This window comes from Taeniopygia guttata, chromosome 1A (genome assembly GCF_048771995.1).
Source record: "Taeniopygia guttata chromosome 1A, bTaeGut7.mat, whole genome shotgun sequence".
NCBI lineage: Eukaryota > Metazoa > Chordata > Aves > Passeriformes > Estrildidae > Taeniopygia > Taeniopygia guttata.
In genome coordinates, this window is record NC_133025.1 from 42,581,651 (window position 1) to 42,606,312 (window position 24,662).

Sequence of the window (24,662 nt, forward strand, 5' to 3'; positions counted from 1 at the left end):
CTATTTTCCAGGGAAGGGCAGAGTCCATGACTATGAATCTTGATTTTGAGAAGAATGACGAATACCTCATGAATGTACCTATGTGCATGGTGAGGGAGTGATACAGAACACTGAGAGATAAGCTTAGAATTATAAATTATAGCTCTAAGATAAAATTTGAACTCATATTTTAACTTACGACTTAAAACAAAATAATGGGGTTTTTAATGCTTTCTATTTTACTGAAAGAGAATATTATGTTTGGTTGCACTGGGCATTAGAAGTTAGGGTTTGCAAGAATTATAAAAGAAAATGGAAGTTTTAGAAAAGCAAGTTGACAGAAATATTTACCATATTCAGTACACATTTCTAAAGACAACCTGTAGCCAATAAAAAAAAGGCATCTGAATCAAATGGCAAAAAATTTATTTTTTATTAGACTCTCCTCTGGTGCCCTTGTGCCACCTATGATTTTTTATTGTATTCCTAAAACCTCTTCAGTTACCTTTCTGTAATGAAGAATTTGAGAGCATGATATAGCCTTTACATCTGCCTTGTTCTTTAAATCTGTTCCAAAGTCCAATTTAATGTCTATAGAGTTTCTGAAAAAAAAAAAAAAAGATAAATAAATAGGGAGACAAGAGAAAAAACACCAGCCTTAATTGAAATAAGGTGCAGAATTACTATATGGGGCAACATGAGTGCACAGTTCAATCAGGAAACTCCAGAGAAGGATCACAGAGAATGATCCATGTTTATTGCATACAGAAAGTTTTCCTAGCATAACCAACACTTCTTATTTTAAACAGCCAAGTGCTTGACATTACAAAATGCACTATTCAGCATTTGGAATTTGCCAGGCAAACTGAGTTTTCTTATGATAGGTGTCTGCCACAGTCTGGGGCTTTTCTTTGTCTTCATGTGGTTTAGCTGGTTTGGTAAAAGTTGCTCTCTTTGCCCACTGTTTAAGAATCCATCCATGCTTGAACATGCTATAAACCAGGTAAAATTGTTTACTTTAGCCCTGCCAGACATTTAGGTACCATGCTGAATAGGGAAAGCATGGGGAGGGGGGAAGGGGGGTGAAATGATTGTCTTTTTAAAATTTTTTCTTGTACTCTATTATGCATGTGGGAAGACAGCCATTCAAGTTGAATGCCAATGGCACAGAGATGTGAGCTAAATAAGTGGGGCAAAGAAGATGAGATAGAGAAATTGAGACTAGACATTGTTGCTGCAGCAAAAACAAAAGGCTACTTCTGAATGCTGGCACTTGCTGGGAAGGAAAAAACAGACAAGTAATTGGGAAGGAAAGTAAAGTGATACTGGGAATTGGTGATGATGAGAGATACCATAAAGATCAGTACTTGGTGGAAAACAAAGTTGAACACATGCTTAAAATTGGTGAAATAATGCTTGATCACATGGAATTATGGTGTCTCGTTATATTTTTTTAACACTTGTGACTTAAAATCGTACAGCTAATTTTCTTTTAAAGGCAATTAAGTGTAACCTCTCTATACATGGCACTTTAAAAGACTGCCTTTTGTGGGGTTTTACCCGTATGTGTATGAATTGTGTCCTGTCTGTCCATTTCCATAATCTGAGTTGTAATATCTTGAGGGATATTCTCTACCATATCACAGCTGAAAGTAAAGAAAGTATTACAAAGTGTTGGCAGTGGTAAGAGCGCTACAGAAGAGTCCTTTAACTCAACCATTTCTATAGAAAACTTATATTCCCTCCAATATTTTAATATAATAAAAAACCTACAATAAAATAATTAAATAATTAACAGTACCTTTTGGAAAGAAACCTAAATTATTTAAAAAGGGGGGAAGAAATATCATAGTAGACTCAACAATCTCAAATAAAATACAGTGACTAACAGATAAAAATGTCACAAACTTTTCTGACTAGAGAAATCCATAAGAAATGCAGAAACGGTTGATGTAATTTGTTTAGTTCATTCATCTTAATAAAGGCCTCATTTGTTTCACTATTAAGAGTTTTTTAATTGGCTCATATATGCCTTTTGTTTTGACTGTGATTCACGTGCTTAACTACCAAAGGGTGTCTCAAAGTTCCATTGTTTCAGAGAGAAGAAAAATCCTGTAGAAATAACTTCTCAGTCCTTTCAATGGCAGTATTTGAAAAATCTGGGTACAATGGAACAGGAAATTTGAAAACCCAAGACCTCATTATGCTTCTTTCACCCCAATTCAGTCATCTTGTCATATCTGAAGAGGAATTCCTGAATTCACCAAATCAAAAAAAGGTCATTTTAGAAACTCTGGCTTATAGGTGTACTTTCAGATATCTTCTGAAAAATAGCTTTAATCCATTTGTATAGTGCATTATCCTTGAAATAAAGAGCTGAAGAATAAGTAATCCATTTCTGTACAAAAAAACCTTGATGTCGCTAAAACTTACCCTGCAATGCTCAATCAGTTTAAGCTTCTGCTACTCTTTCCTTGTATTTATTTCAGAGTTTAATTCAGATATTGCTGCAGGCTACAGAGTTCTCTTCTTTGAAGAAGCACATTTTCCTGTGCTGGAACTCACAGCACTGAATATCCTCTGTGGTTTCCAGGTGGACTCATTAATGAACTTCTTCCACTGAATTTCCAAAGCTCTTCAGTTGAACTTTGGGCCTTTTCTAGTCCAAACCTTGAACAGCTTCTTACAAAACCACTGGTGACCAAGTGGTTAGCAAACACGGGGCTAGCAAACTCTACCTGGTTTATGGCAACTGCCTTACTAGTGTTTACTTTTCCGGGTGACATCCCTGATAAAAAATTTCCACTTTTTCTAAGCCAGGTACAAGAACCCTTTTGTAAAAGTAATCCACATTCTCCATTTAAATCTCCTGTGTAGCTCTCTGGTAGTAGCGTCAGGCAGGAATCATCTTCAGGCCCCCCTTCCAGCTCTGCTGTGGGATTCCTGATGCCTCTCAGTTGAGCCCTTTACATTGTTTAATGCTCACATTTTTGTGTGGACAATGGAAAGGGTGACTTATCTTTCCCCTTGTGTCTTATACTGAGGGTTCATTGTAGAAGGGAACACCTGTAAAAGATGTCTGAGACCACCTCTTGTAAATCTCACCAATTTTATCTCTGGTATCTATTGTGGCTTTAGCTATTCAGGGATAGAAATGTCACCTTTATTTTTTTTTAATAAAACATGCTTCTGTGCTGAGCTCAGAAGTACTAGATATTATTATTACTAAGTGAATACATCCATTATTACTAAGAAAATGTTTCCAGATATCCAATGGTTCAGTCACTGTGAGGTAAAAGTACTGTGTGGTATTGTACAACATCCTCTCCTTCTCTTTAAATCAATATGTCTGTACTTCCTTGACCCAATGACTTTTTTTTGGGTTTTTTTGTATTAAGCCTTGAGTGTACATCCAGAGACAAAAACCATATCATTCACAGCAGCTATAATTTGTTATTGTGAGGAGAAAATCTGTATAATTGCAGCTACCAACACTAACACAAGAAAATAAGAGAAAAGCAATGTTTTGTATTAATTGTATTAAATTGCAAACTGCTTTCTCAGCAATCAGAGCTGTACACTGATGCAAATCAGATGCTTATGTAATGCTTTATGCAAGGATGGTGACAAGAACTGCAGTGATAAAAATACTCTTGCTGTGTCCAGACTGTCTTGCCCTTTCAAAAAAACCCACCAGCAAATTAACTGCTTGAAATGGATAATTCTAAAGTGGCCCAAAAGTCAAACACATCTCTGTACCCTGCTGACTTTTCACCTAATTATTTTTTGGTGCATTTCTTGTTTTGATTTTTGTTTTGGTTTTGTTTTGTTTTGTTGTTTGTTTTGTTTTACCAAGGTGCTTCATGGGGCACACCGAGATGAACATCTCCTTTTCCATGCCACACCTTGGGACAGCTCTCATATTAGACACTCATGCATGCATTGTGCAGCGTGCCACAGGGCTAAGATTAGGATGTGGTTCTTAGCTGGCATGCTGATGAAGAAGCAACTCCTAATCTAAGACACATGCTCCTGCATCACTATGCATCCTGACTTAATACAAATTATAGCATTTATGTCTGGCCATGGAGTACCTCTTTTCAACATAGCCATGTCAGGAATTGGATTAGAATCTAATCTTGATTCTTTTAGTTAGTTAGTATCAAATTAGGCATATGTATACTAAACATGTCTAATACCAGTTTAAATCTCTAAAGATATTTTTTCCTCCTGTATTCCTTCTCCCTTATTCCTTTGGAAAGGTCTAGTCTCTGGCACATTAATCAAATATTAAAGACTTCATTCTAAATAAATTAATTTTTTTCATTGAAAATTAATTTATTTAGAACTAATAAATGTGATATCCTAATAGAAACTGTATTAGAATAATTTTGTGTCCAACAACATTGTAAAAATCTAGTGTGAGCTTTTTACATTTCAGATATTCAGTGGCAATAATGACAGAGATGGTAGAACTATGGTAACCAACTGATTAGAGCTATAAAGTTATATCATAGTAACTCTTTTTTCATTGCTAGATGACATGCATAAGCATCAAAACTGGCTCAAACAGCCTTAATCATTTTGAACTGATTATTTTGTCCATATTTCTTCTCTTAATCTTACCACAGTATAAGATAAGGCAAGAAAAGTTTAATGCAGTGTGAATTCAGTCAAAGTTAGTAGCAAATTGAAATAAAAGCTTATTTAAAGCTTTGTGGTTATAGCAGAAACAAAACAGAATATATTGAGTTTAGGAAAAAAACCACTGAGTATATTTTTATACTAAAAAGAATGTTTATAAGAATAGTAATCTGTAGAATCTTTTCAAGTATCTGTAGCATACTCCTTTTCAATAAAATATTTTTAGAGCAATATGAAATTGCTGTGTAAATAGTATAGCTAAGGCCAAGTTGTGAGCAGGGAAGAATGTGAGATGGTAAAGAAGAAATCATATCAGTAATTTTGATGTTCTCCCATATTTCTTTTGCAGTCACCGAAAGCAAGAGCGCAGATTTCTTTGTGTGCAAAGAGTAATAAATAAAGCACCAATAGATGCACCAAGCTAGGAAAGGAAACAGGAGAAAGAGGACAAAAGGGAAAACAATGTCTGAAAAGGTACCAGATATATTTGTCCAAAAGTTTATACTATCCATATGTTAATGGCACAGTATTGTGAATATTTGCATCATACTGAGATCATGCTGTGTTGGCTACTTTTAAAGCACATAGAAATGAGAATTTGTATCTAAAATATTCTGAGCATTTGAGACAAAGAAGGTTTGGAAGAAAAGCAAGTGTTGTCCAAAATACCTTAGATTCTGGGCTTGATTATGGTATTGATCTGGTTTAGATTGTGGTCTGACTGATGGCCAGAAACAATGTATTTTAAGTGTCTATTTATATGTGAAATGGTTCACCCTATGTCAGAATTCTGGTTAGTGGCAGAGCCAGGAATAGACCCAGGTTACCTGGGAAACTAAGTTCATTTCCTTATCCTGAGGTTAACTTATATATTGTCATCATAAATTAGTTGAATGAAATCCTCTTCTACCTCCCTTCATTTTAGATATTTGGGGGCATTAACTGTATTTCCACATTATCTAACTTCTCGTAGTTGTTCCAGTATCTTAACACACTCATCAGATAATTTAATCTCTTCCCCGCAGGAGAGCTCTGTGTAAAATATTGAAAAACAACCTAAAAAGAAATGGCAAGTAAAAATTTGGTAACAGCTGTCATATCTTATGTCAAACACAACCTCTAACTCATGCCATAAATAAAATTAAAATGTTGATGAGAATTATATTATGTCTTTCAAGACTGCTTCTGTTATAGGTGAAAATTACATGGAAGACAGCCAAAAACTAAAGGAGTAAAGACATTAGAACCTTTTCTGAGCTTCCACTGCAATCACAGATTCAACTGAATTGGGACACTTTAATGTAGCATTTGTCTCTTTAATAAAATATGAAAAATAGATTTACTTTCTTAAATGAAATATATTCAATAGTGGTGTGCATCTTACATAAGGTACCATTGTGTATAGCTGTTCTTTTTGGTATGCTATTGCTCAGTCCATGACTATCGGGAATATAGTGGAAAAGGAGTAGACACAAAAGATTTCTTTATTCATGTGTGGAAATGGGAAGTAATTAAGTACCAAAGGCATGGCAAAAATGCTGGGTTTGCATTATTTTGCAAGGCTGCTTTTTTTTCTGGTAGGGGAAAAAGAGGTTATCCCGAGAGGAGCCCAGCCTCAAAAACTGGGGTTTAGCTCTGCTGCCTTACAGAGCCAGATGAGCTAAAAGCACAACCTGAGCTCCTGCTTCAGAAACAAGAAAGGATATTTGGGAAGCTGATTGGCATCAACATTAATTCCTATCTGTAGTCACTTATTCCAGCTGGGTATCTCAGGCGCAGCTGAGATGTGGCCAGGAGAGGAGATGTCATAATTTAAGATTTTGTCCTTTTTTTATAAGGATTTCTCCAGTACTGCTTTTACTGCCTGTTTGGAAAATCAAGATGCAATATTTTGCTAGGGACAAATTTCACATTGCCAAGTCAAAGCTTTTGCTTTTAACTCTGCTGCTTCAACACTTGCTTTTGCATGTTAGGGGGTTATTGTGCACACTGGGATCAAAGAAGATGTTTTGCACTGATTTCTGGAGTGATTCTTCATGAACTTATTTGTTTGCAAGATGAAACCCTGTCATATATGCATTTGTCATGACACATGTGTCAGTGCTGGAACATTGATTGGCAAGAGGTTTCTCCTAATTTTCAGGAAAATTTTGACCCCTAAAAGGATTAACTTTATTTCTAGCTTCCTCACAGCTTCAAGAATATAATAAAATTATTTTTTAATGTGCTTTTCTGTTCTTATTATTCCCTCTGTCCCCAGAATGAGTCTATAATGAGAGCCACTGCTGTTGTGCTGCTGCTATAACTCATTATCCACAGACAGAAATGAGAACTGACCATGGCACAAGATTCATCCCTTCCCATTCCAGCATCTTTAACTTAACATTAATGGAAGACAGCAGCATGTTTGCTTGTTCAGGCAGTGATAGGAATGAAAAATTGGACAAGGAGGCTCAGTTTCTTTCTAGGGATATGTTTTGAAATATTTAAAGTCATGAAAATCTCAATATATTTATATTTTTAGATTTTAGATAAGATGTATGTATTTTTTTCTAATTTACCATATTTTAAAACTAAATATTAAGCAGGGGAAAAACTAAATACACTTTTCACTGCATCATGATTCTACAAGGAACTGGTAAACTGCTTGTGAAAACAGTAAAGGTGACAGCATACAGAAAGGCACCCAGCACATGGGAGTCATTCACACACAATCCGTAAATCTTTGGCTTCTGCAATATAATGTCGGCAAAGAAGCATGTTGGTGTTGTTTATGCTAACAATTGTCAAAGCGGGATTGAAAAAAAGCTCATTGTGTGATATTGGTTCAATATGTGAGCATAAGTGTAAGGATTTTTGTATGTCTGCACCATCTCCAGACCATTACATCCCAGTTTGAAAATTTCCCTGAGAGGGAAAAATTATGTTCCTAATTTATAGTTGCTGATACTTCAGAAGTGTTGTCCTAGATTTCTTGTTCCTTGGCCATCATCATGGCATATGTCTAATCCACATAGTTCATCTCTGTTCCCTTCACATACTGCATGTTTCTGTGGTGTTCTTTCAAGAGCATTACATAAAATGAGCTGGTAGAAAGACATATGATAATAAGCATACATGCCTCAGGCTTCGTGGTTGTAAAATGTCATGCTTACACAGAGAGCATTGTTTGTTTGAAGTCAGCACTCTCAATAACCCATTATGGCTTTGTTTACTCAGGGGCACACAATAAGCCCGAGTTTCAACTCCCAGCCAAACACTTCTCTGCTGAAACTCACAGTTCCCCATCTCACACCAAGGCTGCCATTTACCTCACAGGCACTATTTCAGCACATATTTTTCATAATATAAAATTGCCAGCCCAAAGCCATTTTGTGACTCAAGGGCACAATTATTTCATTACTTTCGTCTTGGGTTAAGTATCCTTGAATTACTGTGTTTCTATTGCTCTGGATTGAGAGAGCGCAGTAGGTGCAGTACTCTGCCATGTGGAAAGGAACTGTGCAACTCTGCAGAGTCTCATCCCAGCCATTTTCCAGAACTGAAGAGGCTGAAAGACAGGAGAACTTCTGAAATTGTTGTGGTAAAGGGTGAATTGTGTGGAATAATTTTGATAAAGGATTTATGCAAGATATTCTCACATATGGAATGGGGGAGAAAGGAAGAACAGAAATCAAGCAATAAAGCTCCTTGTTTCTCCACCCTTCCTATTTTCAGCATAAAATTCAGCCAGCAGTAAAAAAGACAGGTGAGAAAAAGTGCACTTTTGTGCTGCTTTACACTCTCAATTCCAGTCCATGTATGTCTTTCCCTTGCTTGTGCTAGTAATTGTTTCAGTTGAGTCAGAAGTCAGCCACAGTTTCAAAAGTTTTGGTCAAAAACACTCTCATAACTGCACTGATAGGGATTTCAGGACATTTTTGGCCCTCCAACCTCTAATTCCATGTTTAATTGCATGTGGCAATTAAAACATTAGCAGAATTATCTCAGCCTCAGCTGATGTAAAGTGTGAGTTCAGACCGAGTTACAGGCAAAAGTACTATTCTTATTTAGTAACAGCTGTTTTTATTCTCCCTGTAATTTGGACATTGGCTGGAGCTGTTTTTCTTTAGCAATTTGCTATATGTTAAATGAATATCATTCAGATTATGAATTTTTGCAGCCTTGATCTTGTCTTATGTTTGAAGGTAATTTGTAGTCTCTTCATTTTCATAATTAAATTTTAATTCTGTTCTAGAGGAAATACTTAGACAGGTAAGTTTTGGGGTTTGGGTTTTTTCTTTAATTTTATTTAGCTACAAAAGGAATTAATCTCCTTCCCTCTAAGACAATTGGAAAAGCTGGGAGTAAACCCTCTTCTCATACTCAGCTGGATTCTATTATGAGAGAAGCAGTGGTGGGACTGCCTGTGATGCTCCTTGGGGACATGGCAGCTGGCCACTTAAATCATGGATGACCTCTTTCTTGGGAGTGCTTCACAATTATGTTTTAGCAGTATGTTTGCCTGCAGTTGTGTTTTCACATCTTGTCTCTCTTGGAAAGCTTCTCAGTTTCTTGTTTCTGTTTTGTATTTCTAGTACAAGTTTTCCCTCCTAGTGGCTTCTTTTCAGTATTCAGCATAACAGAGAATCTTGTAAAGCTTTTGCCATTTTCAAGCAAACTGGAATTAAGCAGGTAATAGGAAACCCTATGGCAAAGCAATTTCCCTGGGCAATAGTGAGTGGCACTGTGACCACCTTTCCTCCTCACCACTGGGCATGCCGTAATTGCTCCTGTTGCATAGTCTGCATCTTTCATCATGTTCCCTCCTTATTTTCTCTGAAAGACAGTTATTTGCCTCTTTTATTCATACTCTTCTCCTGACCTCTTTTTCTGGGCCATTATTGAAGCTGAGCCACATTTAGTGAGGCAGTAATTTTCCTACACACTTTTTTTCATTAGAGGTCATGGTCTTGGTTCTGCTGCTTGCTGAGTGTCATTGCCATTTCTGTATTCTTTTTTCCAAATTTTGTCTTCTTCACTTGTGTTATCACTAGACGGTAATACTGGGGTTTCTGTATAGTTATGTGGGTCTTTAAATATCCAGTTTTAGTGGGACTCTTCCACACTGAACTTAGAATTTAATGCTTATTTTTTAATGTTGTTGAGTTTGGCTTTGTGCACATAGATGAACATAGCAAGAGACATGGCCTGCCCAAGAAGCAGTACAAGGAGATGTATAGAGCAGACAAAACCCAAAAGGAGATAAGCAAAGGAAGTAGCTCACTCCATTGCAAAAAAAAAAAAGCAATGTAGTAGCATTTATTCCCTTATTTTTCTATTTTGAGATATTTCCATTTAGTTCTTTCTTTGACTGTGTTTGGAATCTGAATCAGAGAATCTGAACTGTAGGACAGAAAACATTTGAAATGTAAGGATTATTTGAATTTATGCCATAGACACACACAGCTCAGAAGAGGTCTTCTGTTGCCATCAAGACATTTTAAATGGCAAAGTAGTCCAGAAAGTATTTTTTTAATATAAAAATAAAAAGCTTTTCCAGGCTGGGCAATCAAAAATAATATATTTCCAATCTACCGGAGAAACTCTTCCTTTTTATAAATGGGTGTGTCCTACTGAATTAAACCAAAAGCCAAGGCAATATAATAGCCTGACAGTGATGGAGCCCAGAGCAGCTGCCTGCAGAACAAGCCAAGGGAAGATTTACTCTCTTCTGTGGAATGCTCTGCCAGCCCCCAGTGGTTTGTGGCCCAAGAGCTTTCTCTGTCTTTGTACTCCCATGACTTACCACTGCCAGCTAAATGACCAGACATTTCTGGGCTGGATTTAGATCCAGAGCAGCCCAGAGAGTGGGGAATGCTGAGGAAAGTGCACCTCATTCCTCTGCCATCAGCAAGAGATGAATTTGCTTACTCACTTTGGGCATGGAAGGTGACCTCAGAGTTCTTCAGTTCCTTCTCAAGCTAAATGTTTTATGAGCATAGCAGAACACTAATGCAGTGCCCTACACATCAGAGTATGAAAATAAACACTAATTGGGAGGGCATGTGTTTAATGCATGCTATAGTTCACCATCTTTTAGAAAGTTATTTCTTTGATTGCTGAGCTGCCAGCAGGTAAAATGTAAATTTTCCTGTTTCTGGAAAGTACTAGGGACAAGAAGAATTATTTAAAAATAACTAAATCAACATGATGCTGGGATGATATTGAATCTTTCTGTAAAACATTAACCTAATTCCTCTTTCTGTTAAGGGGACCAAAGCTTGGCTGTGTGTCACAGTTCACTTGGTGTGACTTTCCAAAAAAAGCATCCGCTCCACTCCTCTTTTTAAAAAACAATTTGCACTTTATTTCTGTGGCACCAAGAGATCACACATCAGCCAACACAGACAGGTAGCCAGAATGAATCAATGACTGGCTTATCTCCCAAGGTCTGTCACCTGCTTTTATTACTGCTGACAGTGGAGCCACCAGTTAAAGGGCAGCTTGAGATGATCAATTTGTAGATAACACTAGATTTTGCACTCTAGCTGAGCCTACTGGGGCACAGTTTCCTTTAGAGTAATGTTAGTATCGAAGAACTTCCAGCATAAGCTTGAAAAGAAGCTTCCCAATTTTATCTGCCACATGAAGCCTGGGGAATGCTTTCCTAAATAGTTGGATAAAAGACAGCAGCAATATGAGTAACAAAACCAATAGGTATATACAAGAAACAGTGTCTCAAAACCACATGCTTTTTAGCAAACAGAAGCAAAAACCCAACATAAACACATAAAATGGGTATAAGACATGTGGTAGTTGAATATAGTATCACATTTTCCATTCTCCTTAGGGAAGGCCACACATACTGTCTATGAATGGGAAGCAGCTGGGAAGTAATCTTTATCAGCCTCAAACATATACTAGCAATCTTCAGAGTAAGCTATATTTTGCGAATTACACTACTTGAACTGCCAAGTGGAAAGATATTTAATGTGAAGAGTTCAATAATGACAGGATTTTAAGATAAAAATAAAAGTTCTATCTTAGCTCTGATATGGGAACATAAATACTTGCTAAGGATAGTTGAAGACTACCCCTACTTGAAAAAAACTGTAGTTCAGTGGCCTTATGTGGTCCTGTTGAAAGCAACATTAAATCCCATGTCGTGTTTTTGCATAATCTTCCATTGATTCCTTTGAGTGTGAAATTATGTCAGAACTTCTGTTATTTCAGCCATTTTTTTCATAGTTTCCTGCATTTTGTAACTCTCTATGACTTGTACTCAGCTTTGTTTCCCACTTGTTCTCTAGGTCTCATGATGTGTTTGCTTCTAAAGATTTTAAATTATTCTATAGTTCTAATCCTGAGAATTAGTGGGGAAAGAAATTTCTTTCATATATTAGTACAAACTTATTCAGACCTCTTGCTGTCTGTGACTTGAGAGCTCATTTTTAGTCCTACATGTTTTAGATGGATGAATGGTGCGTGTGTGTGAATTAACAGCACTTTAGTGTTGACTGTTAGACATCAAATGAAGAATGTTCAGCCAAGGATAAGTTAAAAAAAAAAGATCCTACAAAATCACTCAGCTTTTTAATAATACCTTGGACAATGATGCTGTATTTTTAAGAGACTTTGTCCTTTTATGCGAGTTGCATCATTTCGAGTTCAAGGAGAAACATGTCTGCATGGCAGTGCAGCTGCTTTTCCTAAATATGGAAATTTGAAATATCTAAGGTGAAAGTGTCTATCCCTCTTCAATCCACAAGCCCATTAGTTGTTTATCTTACCCTGGCTTTAGCAAGAATGGCTTTAAAATAATACTTGCAAACACAGAAATAAAGAGTGGCTGTGCCTGCAGTTGGCAGAGCCTTTGGAGGATTTGTCAAAGAGGGATAGAGACAAGCTTTGTGCCTTGCCTTTGGTGTTACCCAAAGCTGCACAATCTGAAGGGTATGAGGAATAGTGATGGGCAGGGGACAGAGCCTGGGAGCACATCAGTCCAGCACTGATAGATATCACAATATTCAATGGAAAAGGTGTCATCATCATCCTCTGCCAACTTTGTGCTTCTGATTTTACGCAGTATGTTTTCCTTCCCTTTTTCTTTCACCTATAATTATTGTCATTACCTGTCTTCTGCCTTCCATACAGTTAGCCTTGGACTTGAGAGGAAACTTCCTGTGATAGCTGAATTTGAGTCAGAATCTATCCAAAACCACAGTTTATGTACCATATTGATAGCCTTGGGCTTTTGCAGCATTCTTACTACCCATGGTATAGAACCAATTTTAAAGCACAGTTCTTCTTTAAATGAATTTTAGAACTATAATCTTTGCCAGCTTTCTCACTGAAGGGCAGATAACAGGTTTGCTCATTTCCTAGTGAAAATTCATTTTTACTGCTTGACTTGATGATTTGAAAAGGAAAATAATTTAGAATAGCAATAGTGGAGATAATTAAGCATAATATATTTGAGTTCAGGAGCAGGCTCTCAGCATTAGACAGAGAATTGTTGAAATGCTATAGATGATAATGATTAAGGCAAATAATTTATATCCTCTTTTGAGTTTTGTCTTTGTAACCCTGCATTCTCCTCGTGTACTGTCAGGTGCATACTAATGAGGAATTGTTAATAGTTGATGGCAGTTTTGAGTATATGGAGCTGTGAAGGCAGAACTAGGTACAAAAAATATTTTTTGAGCGGTGCATATATGTTTTGAAGCATCAGATTTTTTTGTTTTACATAAACTGTAATTTCCTGGGCACCGCTGGGTACCTGTTTATAATTTTTCATCATTTTGATGAACGGTCATATTCTTTTTTTTTGGCATTTGTGTAATATTCAACATCTGGAGGCATGCGGATCATAGATACTTAAACTTCTGTGAGATCAATCTCACCCAGACTGTCTTGGCATGTCAGCATATCCCAGAGCCTCAGGAACACTTGTAAATATATTCAACAGGAGTTTTGGGATAACAGCGCTGATGACAACAACATGCTGAGGTACTAAGTTAATAAAGTTGTTAACAGCCTTATGAAAGTAATTAATTAATGATTACCTTGAAATTAGTACCCTAAATATATATTCAACTTATAGCATAGCCGAAAACATATGAATTGAAAGGTTAAGATTCTTGTTTTCAGTTACTTTCTCATATGAGAACACTGAGGGGATGAGGAAAACTAACAATATTTTTTGGTGTTGATGAAATTGGAAACTGAAAAATGGAGAAGTAGTGAAAAATGACACCTCAGCTTTCATAAATTTTTTTCACCATGTTTGAATTCATTGTGATATGGTAAAATTATTTTGAAGTGTTAAGAAAAATTATAAAGGAGAACAACTGAGCAACTGTCTTTGGCTACAAAACTGAGGGGATTTTCCATTTATATCTGTAAGGTGTATTTTTGCAGGTAAAATTACTATAAAAGTGTCTCTGTTCTTTGGAGTGCTCTCTGTAAAAATGTGTACATTTAGTCTGTACCTTTGACAAGAATGTCACCAGCCTTTTAAATTTTGATTCTTGGATTTAATCTTTTAATGTTGAATTACCATATTGGCAGAAAAAGACAAATTCAAGGTGAAAAACAAGCCAGAAGGCCACACCTAAAGTGATTGTTTCACTAAACTCAAACAAAACTGACACTGCCTCCCACTCTCAAACCATCATGAATTACAACCACAAGTTTGACTTTCCTGACTCAGCTTGGCTTAATTTTTTGTCTTCATATTTCCTTAGGCTTTATATAGTTTGATTTACTTTCTTTGGTCTAGAAAGAGAAAGCATCATGTTTCCACATAAATTCTTTTCTGGATTCTGCAATGTGAGATTTGTTTAGTTAATTACATAAACAGATACTCAAAGAATACCTTGTCCACAGTTTTTTGGCCTGAACTACTGACAGTTTTGGTTTTTTCTTGATCTTTCTGCTTGAAAAATGTTAGTGGAACATTTTAGTTCTGTGGAACTAAAAATCTAAAGAACTATTGGCACATGCCAAATAACTCCATTAGTAACATTAGTTTATTTTTTGGTTTGATACCTCAGGATCTCATTGGGAGTTTCAGTTCTGTGAGGACCCAAGCTATGTCCTCCTCCCTGTGGCATGCCTGCAGCGCTGTCATGGCACCCCTGGCACAGGAGGCATGACAGCAGTGCAGACACAGCCCAGGGCACAGCCCAGGAGGGAGCTGCCTGCACAGCCCTGCTCACCTCTGAGAGGACAGTGGTTGGGATCATGAGGACATTAGGGTTGTGGTGTAAAGCACACCTTACCCACAGTCTAGATTTTGCCCTGTGGGGTCTTTTACTTTGTGGGTGTAAGTGATGTTTTGGATCACACTGAAGATCTCTGCATAGAGGATACAGAGCCACAGAAGATGCTCTTCTTTTGTGTGAGATGATGGTTAGCCAAAGCTATAACTCAGCTGTGCAGTGTGAACAGATAGCAAGCTACAATGAATCTCGTACCTCTCAGAGATATTTTTTGGTTGTAAAACGATATATCAGACACTGGTGAGTAAAACTAGTGGCCTGTAAATCTCACACTATAAATCAGTCATGGTAAGCGTTAAAACATATAGCTGGAAACATCAGTATTTCATCTGAGGTAATTTAATTAGTTAATAAATAAAAGAAATATGTGTGACCCTTATTGATTTTTTCCTCTTTGGATATAATGGCTACAGAAGGGAAGAAGAGAGGGGAGGACAGGAGAGAGAGAGAAAAAAAAACGGAGAGAAAGAGGGAGAGGGAGAGGTTTTATGAAGACTCCAAGTGGGAGCACCTCACAAGGGCAGCAGCGAGGAACAAGATCCTTATGACCTAAACAACATATAGGCAGTTAAAGAATTTGGTCACAAGTCTGCTGAGTGTGTAGCAAGGTAGTCCCAACGTAAATCCACAAGAGTTCTGGTTTTAGGTAATCATCACTTGTGAATTCATCCTGTTTCATATACAGCATACTTAATTGGCTCATACTGGTTGTGTCTGTGCTGCACGTGGGTACACGGGGCTGGGCCATGCAGTTCTGTTTGCTGACTGAAATCTCTTGGAGTAGATCAAAGTCCCATGGGTATCCAAATTTCCCACTAGAGGACACTGGGATACATGGAGATATACTGTAGCTAGAATTCACCAAGAGAATTCAATCACAGAGATCCACACATTATCCCATGGCATAAGCCGAGCTACTATATAATGTGAAATAATTTTCATTATTCTTTTGCTCCTTCTTCCAACATTTTAGATACAATTTATATATCACATGTGTATACTCAGTAATAAGAGAAACTTAAAATGCTGCAATTATTTTTGGAAGACACTCCATTCTGCAACTGGAGTTTGGAGAAATATGCATGTCTGTGGGCATATGCAAAATAGAATATGATTCGAATTCTTGTAAGTTAAGTTGATATGACAACCTATCATGTTGGAAATAGTCAGTAATCTGCATTATATTTTGTTAAAAGAAAAACAGACAATTTAATTAATTTATGATATACAAGGGATTTTCTGACTAGCAGGCTGAATTTGAATAGCAAATCCCATCTTCCTCCTACTAATAGATGTTCTCTGCATTCCAACTGAAGTGATTAAAACTTAGGTTAGTAAAAAAATGCAGTTTGTGGTACAGATTTGATAAGGGCTATACACTGCACTGATCAATTCTAAAACATAGTTTAAAAAATTCCTCTTTTTTCTGGTTTCTTCTCACATTCCTGTTTGTCCCATTATAATTTAAACTGTTTTTTCATATGGCATTCACCTAACTTTAGCCATCTAGAAGTAAAAAATGTAGTCTAAGTGAGAGTCAATGAAAAGTAACAAAAACTTCCTGAGGGTGATAACAGTTTATCCTAAAAAAGATATTTTAGCCAGATTGGAATCCATTGACCTCTGGAAGTGGGCTACCCATGTACCTGTTACAGGAAATGCAGTTGTCAAATTTGGTGTAGAAGCCACCCAGCTACTGCATAGTTAAAGATTAAGTCTGTGGAGTAGAAACTGTTTGGGGAAGAAATTCTTGGCCACAATTTAACACTTCCATACATATTTAACACTGTACATACCTGTGGGATTTAAGAGAATAAAACAACAAACCAACAACAAAACAAAAACCCCAAACAAAGAAACAAAACCCCCAACAAAAAACAGAAGCTGACACAAAAAACTTAACCACTCCAAACAAATTCACCTCATGAAATGATACAAATGTGTCTGGATTCTACCAGAAATGTTCTGTTGACATCTTTTTGAGTTATCTTGAGAATCTTGGAAAGGCTGTCCCTTTATAGCTAGATGGTTGAATAAGGCATCAAGATATTTGGCCTGCTTGAGACCTGTTTGAGCTACTGAGAAGTCCAAACATTAAACTTCCAATGTATTGCACAGCCCCTGTGAGCTAGAGCTCTTTTTATGTTGCCCTGCTGAAATTCATGGTGTGCATACCCGATTTTTTAATCTGTAATTATTTTTATGAAAGAGTAAGAGATTTTTGCATTGTTACTTAAAGTGGCTGGTTCTTTCAAGAAAAATTGTTTTCATTTAAAAGAAAAAGCAATAATCTTTTTTTCTTCTCTGTGGCCTATACATGACATATTTTAAATACATTTGCTTGAAGAACACTAATCTTCAAGCAGTACCTCGAACTTTTATCTTTTTTGTAGCAAGCTTTCTGAATTTATCAGCATGTTTATGAGCTGTGTTAGCCAAGCTGCTTTAGGCATCATTGGCTGAACACTTTGACTTCACTAACCATCAAGTAGCCATGAAGATTCCTTCTGGAACTGATTTTTTCCACTGACTCTGTTGAAGTCACTTTTCCCTGCCTCAGAGATTGGAAAGAGTTGGCGAGAAACCAGGAATCTTCATCCAAAACATAATGTCTGCAAGAATGATAGTGAAAAATTGTGGTTTATCTGTGATTATTTTAAAGAAATGTTTCCTTAATCCCTTAAGTTGTTCTGTAGCATTGTTAAAACTGATGTTTACTAATTATTCTTTCAGGACTGATTCATTATAGATTCTGCAAATAATAATTTGTAATAAAAAATCAATATTTTAAAACAATCCTGATTTTGTGCATTTAAATGTTTGCTTTGATCCTCAAAAATAAAAGAAATATCACTTAGCTCATTCTTCATTTTGTAGAGAAAATAATTTAATTCTTCATTAGATAGGAAACTCTGCTGGAGCAAGAAACAGCTACTGAAGCCAAGAATAGATAACAATAAACATGTTTTTGTCAGTCGTGATGAACCAGTACAAGCCACCAACATGTTTGCTACGCAGGGCTCGGAGGCAGCCAGGGGCTGTGTGTGCAGGGGCTCCCATGCAGCTCCCACGCAGGTCCTCCAGGATCTGCCACAGGGTTGGCTGCAGGAGCACCCTCACCCCTCTGTGCAGAGCTGGGGACAACTCATGGCACTGGTGTTCTTCTGTCACAGGACTTCTGTTCCAACATGCTGTGCCTTCCAAACCAGTGGTCTTTTTGAAAGACTTCATTAAGGCTCTTAAACATCAAAATTATCTTTGAATATTACAACTCCAGACCAGTTACTCAGCTATTTTTTACTTTTGTGCTTCTAAGGTTTACTCGTAGCTAAAATTCTGTTTTCCATGGGACCATGAGCATTGCAGTTGGATCTTTCAGCATCTATCTTCCATTCAAACTTGAAGTGAGTCCAGCAACATGACACTTCTCAATGGGAATCCCCTCGAGCTAGTGATCTGCTAACTATCCTCACCGCATGTGCAAAGTAAATCAACAAGATGTGACTCTCAGAAAGGTAGTTGCAATAGCTTATCACTACAAATTACTTCTAATGCTACAGCATAGTGGCAAGGGCACTTTTCCTAGGATGTGTAGGATTCCTGGCCTGGACATCTCCTCCGTGTAAAAAAGTTCAAAGGCAGAGTTCTCACTTCTGAAATTGTCGTCTTTGCCATGAGGCTATATGAATTTTTGGATAGGGTCAGCTCTCCACAACTCCTTCTGAAGATATTCCAGCCAAGACTCCAGAAAAGGATAAAGAAACAATACAGAGAAGCAAAATCTTCACCTTGGATATTGATTTTTTTGTCTTTAACTGAGGCAGCCTGTGATCCTCACATTTTAAAGTCAAAGGTCATTATTTATATAGAACAGAGAAAAAAAAGATCCTGGGATCAAAACCTAGCACCTGTCAGAACCACAGGCATTATTCAGGTCAATTTACCATATCAGCTTTTGTTCCACCTCTCTTTATTCCTCCATTTTCTTCCAGCCTTGGGACCTCAGAGACTGGATTTAGAAACATGGTGACACCTTTTCCCAATGCACATTTACAATGTTTTCTGTAATTACAGTGGGAAAGTGCTTAAGGAAAGGAAGAAGAATAATATTTTTAGAGAGGAGAAAACATTTTATGAAATCTGAATGCTGTAGAAATAAAAACCCAGCTTGACTGCAAACAAAATTAAGTTGATGAAGCCAGGAGGTGGAAAAGCTGTATTTCCCCATTCTCTCACTCAAAAGTCCTGACAGAAAGAAACATTGAAAGGAACAATTTTTTAGTGCTGAAGCTGGCTTCTGAGAGCAGCTCTGGTATGTTCTAAATGTAAGAAGGATATGTTTTAGTTTGGGATTTTTAAAATAAAGAAGTTATTAATAGACTCATACAACATTTCATAAGTGATATATTGACACTAAAACTCCTGAACAATAAATCTAAACTCAAAATATTGGACCATTCCTTGGTCCTAATTCTGTATTGTTTCATTCACTGCACAATTAAGATTGACTTACTGAGAAAAACCTACACCTTATGAGTAACATATTTACATGAGTCCTTTAGATCAACTGATGATCCCATACACCACTTATTCATCTGGTTTTCAGACAGATGGGTGTTAACTAGCACTTATGAGCAGAATTTCTACTATTGAATTTGAGGGTTTTTGAAGCAATTTCTGAAAAGAGGTCTTTGCAACCCTGGATGGGCCAGTGGAGACAGACATTTTAAAGCAATACTGTTTAAAAGCAGAGCAGTAAAATAGTAAAAACATTTGTCAGGTTAGAGGATCATAAAAATAAGCATAGCGCTGTTCAGACACAAATGACTGAATAATATAGAAAGACTATGATTTATGAAAATACAATCTGCAAATATTATCTGTCATATACTGGACTTCTGCTGGAAATCCTAAGATTGTTTACTTTTCCTAACCCTGTGGTGTATTTGGGGCTTTTCTCCTATTTTGCTTACTGTCACAAACATTGTGTCTTACAGAATCATTTGTCCTCAGAATGTCATCTGTCCTGTTTCCCACAATCACATTTGTCTGTGCTAAATGGCCCACAGAAAATCACCCCAACATCCTTCTTTTATACAAGTGCCATAACACTTTCACAGGGTAAAGCACAAACACATGCTGCCAATGGAGGGACTTTTATACCAAGTAATATCTAAAACTAATTTTTTCCTTTAGCTGATGCCAAATAATTGACTTCGCCCATGCAGACCTTCAAGCTCTATTGCTCAAAGCAGTTAGATACATTTCTCATACACCAAAAACAATTGTGTGTACTCTTGTAGAATGGCACAAAGATTAATATAAATAAATTTGTGAGGCTTTTGAGGAAGATTTGATTTTTTTTTTAAATTGCTGGTTTCTGCTGGTGAACAATGTCTCCTTTTTTAGCAGTTGGCTAAAATACTCTCAGGTAAAATCCTTCAAGAATCCCATAGCTAATACTTAATAAGATTTAATTATTTTATAACCTATCTCTTTCACAATAGTGGTCCCTCTGAATCTGCCACATCCAAAGGAGCAATACAAGTGCTGAATTATGAAAAACAATTCCAGGGTAGAAATATGGGTAATAACATGCAAGGTCAAAAAACAGGCAAGAGTAATTTGCAGCAACTAAATTGCTTGATGTAATACTTTGGCTTGATAGTCTTTAAGAGGAGGCTTTACATAAGTCAAAGGTCTTTGGAGTAATATGCAAATCAAAATCCTACCACTCTCCTAAATCCTTTTAATCCAGTCGTTAATCTCAATAATGACCTAGTTTTTGGGACCTTTACTGTGTTCAGCCACTTAATCACATTACCTAGTTTGCCCTTTGCAAACTTTTAGAGGAGAAATAAATGTACATAAATAGCATCCTACTCTAATGTAGCTGAAGTCCTCCTGAACAAGTGCAGCTTTACAGCAGAAAATGCTGCAGCACTGCTGAAGTTTCATGTAGCCTCTCTGTATAACCATAACTCTTAGATTTTTAGAGCTTTGCATAAAACAGAGGGAGAAAAGATGGGTACCAGATTCGTATCCTTACCTGACAGTCATTGGAGAAACATCAAAATGAAGAATGAGAAGCCATTACATACTCTGGATCTTTTTTCTCCAGTTGGTGTGCATTGTATGATCACTGACATACCTGATTTACTGTAAAAATAAATAATGGAGAATATCACTGGACTAATATGAATTTTGAAACTGTGAAAGAAGAAAATTATCAACCATGGAAACACACACAGTAACATTTTTTCATATTGCTTTTACAGAGAGTAATAACTGGTTTACGTTTAATGACAGACACAGTTGATGTCAGAATTCCACAAAAAAGGAAGACACAGAATGGCTAAACCACAGCATGTACAGCACTCAAATATTCTCCAATACCAAGCACATTGTAGCCTGAAGTTCACTTAAAGCAATTGCTTGGCTGGTAAATAGGTTCAGTGCTTTGAGTCTGGAGAAGCATGTCAGAAGAGTTTTACACAATAGCATAATTCCCTTCCTGTGTAAATCCACATATGAGATAATCACATACCTACCTGATTGTCAAATATCTATCAGATAGGCTAAGCACACTTTCAGGTGATCCTGTAGAACAAGATGGGTGGATTTTATTTTATTATTTTATTTTATTTTATTTTATTTTATTTTATTTTATTTTAGAGAATGTTCCTATACCAATCATATTTTTAAAAACCCTAGTTCTTTCATCTCTGATCTTTCATAGCCATCCTGCACTTGACTTGAAGTTTAACAGTGTTTTTAGCAGTTATGCCTCAGAGAGAATACCAGAGAGTAAAAAAAGAACTGCATTTCCATGAAGTGTGTATAAAACCAGACAGTAATGTATGCACTCACCATAAGGAGTCACAAAGGCTAAAAGCATTTGCTAGTTCTCTGAAGCCTAAAAGACCATGACAGATAGAATGCATGCTCTAGTAACTAGATACAGCCACTCTGAATCGAGTTTATCATTGCTGTGAGTTTCATTTTTTTATACCACCAGTGAAAGCAGAAGAAAGCCAAAAGTACCAATAACAATAAAGAATGTTAATACTACTGTTGAGGATCTGAATGGTGTGAGGAAGCCAAGCATCTGCTATTGAGAAGGAGTACAGCTTTACAAAAATTATACTAGAAAACTTTCTCTTCTAATAGAATATTAAAATCTTTGCCTAGATTTTCTGAGGTATCCCATTCTTATATCTGTGGAAGTGATATAATTTTCTAAAATATTGCATGGCCTGGTGTAAAAATTTTTCAGAAGCGTAGCATTTTCCATCACATTAGTGCATTTGCCAGGAGTTTTGTCTGAAGGACAATTACTTTAGCTCCTAAATCCCACTATTACTTTGTCTTTTTAGCCTTTATATTATTTCAAAGTAATAGAATCATAAAATCATAGAAAAGTTCCAGTTCAAAGGGACCTTTAAAGATTATCTAGTCCTTTAAAGATTATCTACCCCTGCAAGGACAAGGGATACCTTCCACTAATCGGGTTGCTAAAAGCTCCATTCAAGCTGGACTTGAGCATTTCCAGGGATGGGAAGCCACAGATTCTCTGGGCAACCAGTTCTGGTGCCTCACTACTCTCACAGTAAAGGATTTTTCAACAACCTGCTGGTGCTACCTTTAGTGTCACCATTCAGATCAATAAAGAGGAGTTTCACCAGTATTGCCCCAGTATCAACCCCCAAGGTGCACCACTGGTGACTGGCTTCCAGCTGGCCCTTATCCTGTTAAACCTGGCCTCTCAGCCACTCCACTGCCCTCTTATCTGGCCTGTACTAAAGCTTATAAGAAGTGCCAATTTCTCTGCCTTCCCATTCTTCTGAATAAAAGATGAGTATGCACCAAAGGTAAAATTAGGCATACATATATAGATATATTTTTCTGAGAAGTGCATGTAAGAGTCTCTTTATGTTTAGCATTCACAAAATTGTATGTGTTTGCCTTCATATAGCTGAAAATATCCTTTGTACTGAATTTATGAAGCTAAGTATATTTAGTTTGGTCCTGCAAGGCTCTGCAGGTTTTGTCAGGGGCTGTATAGGTTTTTATCATCTCTGATAAAAATTTTCCATAACATTTAACATCAACAATGCATCTTTGATTATTTGAATAACAGCCCTAAATATAATTTGCATGGATTGAAGTGTAGGAGAGGGCAATATTAGTATATGAAAATTAATTCAAGGTAATATTTCATTCTCTATAATGGCGAGAACAACAGACTTCTGGCATTTTAAGGTGACTTTTTCCAGCCATCTTTGAGGCAGTTTCTGAACATTGACAGATACTGCTCAAACAGTTACCTTCCTTTTTCACAAATTACAAGCCACTGCTGAGGCACTAAAAAGAATGTATTTTCTTCAGTCATTTTCAAGATGTTTGCTTGATGAGCATAGGAAAAGATCACAAATAATTTTATTTCTGCTTCAGTGGCCACTACAAAACAGAAATCAGTTAGAAAGATAAGGGATGTAGCGGTATGCAAACATAGCAATTGAAATAGAAATTGGCAAAACCAAAATTTTAAAACTCTTGAAACTTTTGCAGAGATGGGAAAGGTGGGATAGGGAAAATACTTTACTAATATACACATATATATACATCCCTGTTTCATAAATATGCTTAGTTTTATCCATTCAAATACTCATAGAAAGATCAGTGACCAAGAAAACCCAAAAATATCTCCAGGTTCAGTACTACTGTAAAAACAGGAAGATTTTGGATGAGGGGTGGAGGGGGAGTACCTAAGCTAACAGTAAACTGAACCTTAGAAAGGCTGAGGTTGGGTTTTAGTTGGATTCTCCAGTTTGACCTCTAGACTGAGCTGAAACAGACCACAGAGTCATTTTTTTGTTTCCAAACATCCACTGTCAAAAGTGACTTAATAATGTCTGTGTCAGTTCTGAAGGACATTAGAGACAGTTTTTTCCTTTTACAAACATCCATTCAAACAATGGGAGCACAGAATTCCCCACAGCACAGCAGGTTCTGCATCTCCATTTGGTATTTGTGGATGAAAGTGGCTCTGGCAGAAGACATGTCTGATTAGATTAGCAGTGGGGTAAGTCTGCTGCTAATTGATAACCTGAAGTCCATGATATATGACTAATGCAATCTGGAAGATCAAGAAAACTGTGCTGGCTCGTAATTCAAAAATATATTATTCAGATTTGGGGAAAAAAAAAGAAAGGGAGAGGGAATCAATATTGGGAAATCTCATCTGAATCAATATTGGGAAAGCTGCCATCTAAAACCCACAAAGATTGACCACTCTGTAACTTGCGATATTAACCTGGATGATCTGTAGAGGTTGGCAAGATGGGAACACCAGATAACAGAAAGAAACCTCTTAACTCTTTAGTTAGGCCCAGTTTTCACTGTCAAACACATAAGAATTGAAAGAGCAAGCATACGGATCTGCAGCCTTTCAATACATGAGGCGTTCGAAGTATGCTTATAGTGCTTTGGTAAATTATTTCACTCGATCAGCAAAATAATGGTCAAGGGAACCTGAAAGGATAAAACAGTTTTCAGATGGATCTTTATGAAAAGTCCAATGTGAAGATACTGGTGATTCTATCATCATCAAGAAAATGGACACAACAGTTCAATTTTGGTTGCACTAGAGTTGTTCGGGTTTTAGGTACAAAATTCTCATCTTTTGAGTAATATTCCTCTGTCCTCTGCATATCAGCTATAAATCACAGAATAATCATGACAAACTTGGTTTTGTTTAAGTGCTTATTATGA

At 36.7% G+C, this 24,662-nt stretch overlaps 1 long non-coding RNA gene across 1 annotated transcript in view; it reads right to left on the bottom strand.

Moving 5' to 3' along the window:
- Positions 1 to 388: 388 nt before the first annotated feature.
- The window catches only part of LOC115492367 (uncharacterized), a 28,187-nt gene continuing 3,913 nt past the window's right edge, over positions 389 to 24,662 (bottom strand). The window contains exons 2-3 of the long non-coding RNA XR_003957687.4: positions 20,938 to 21,047; positions 389 to 581 (exon numbers count right to left, since the gene is read on the bottom strand). This is a non-coding gene — a long non-coding RNA (uncharacterized lncRNA). The remainder of the gene's footprint in view (positions 582 to 20,937; positions 21,048 to 24,662) is intronic.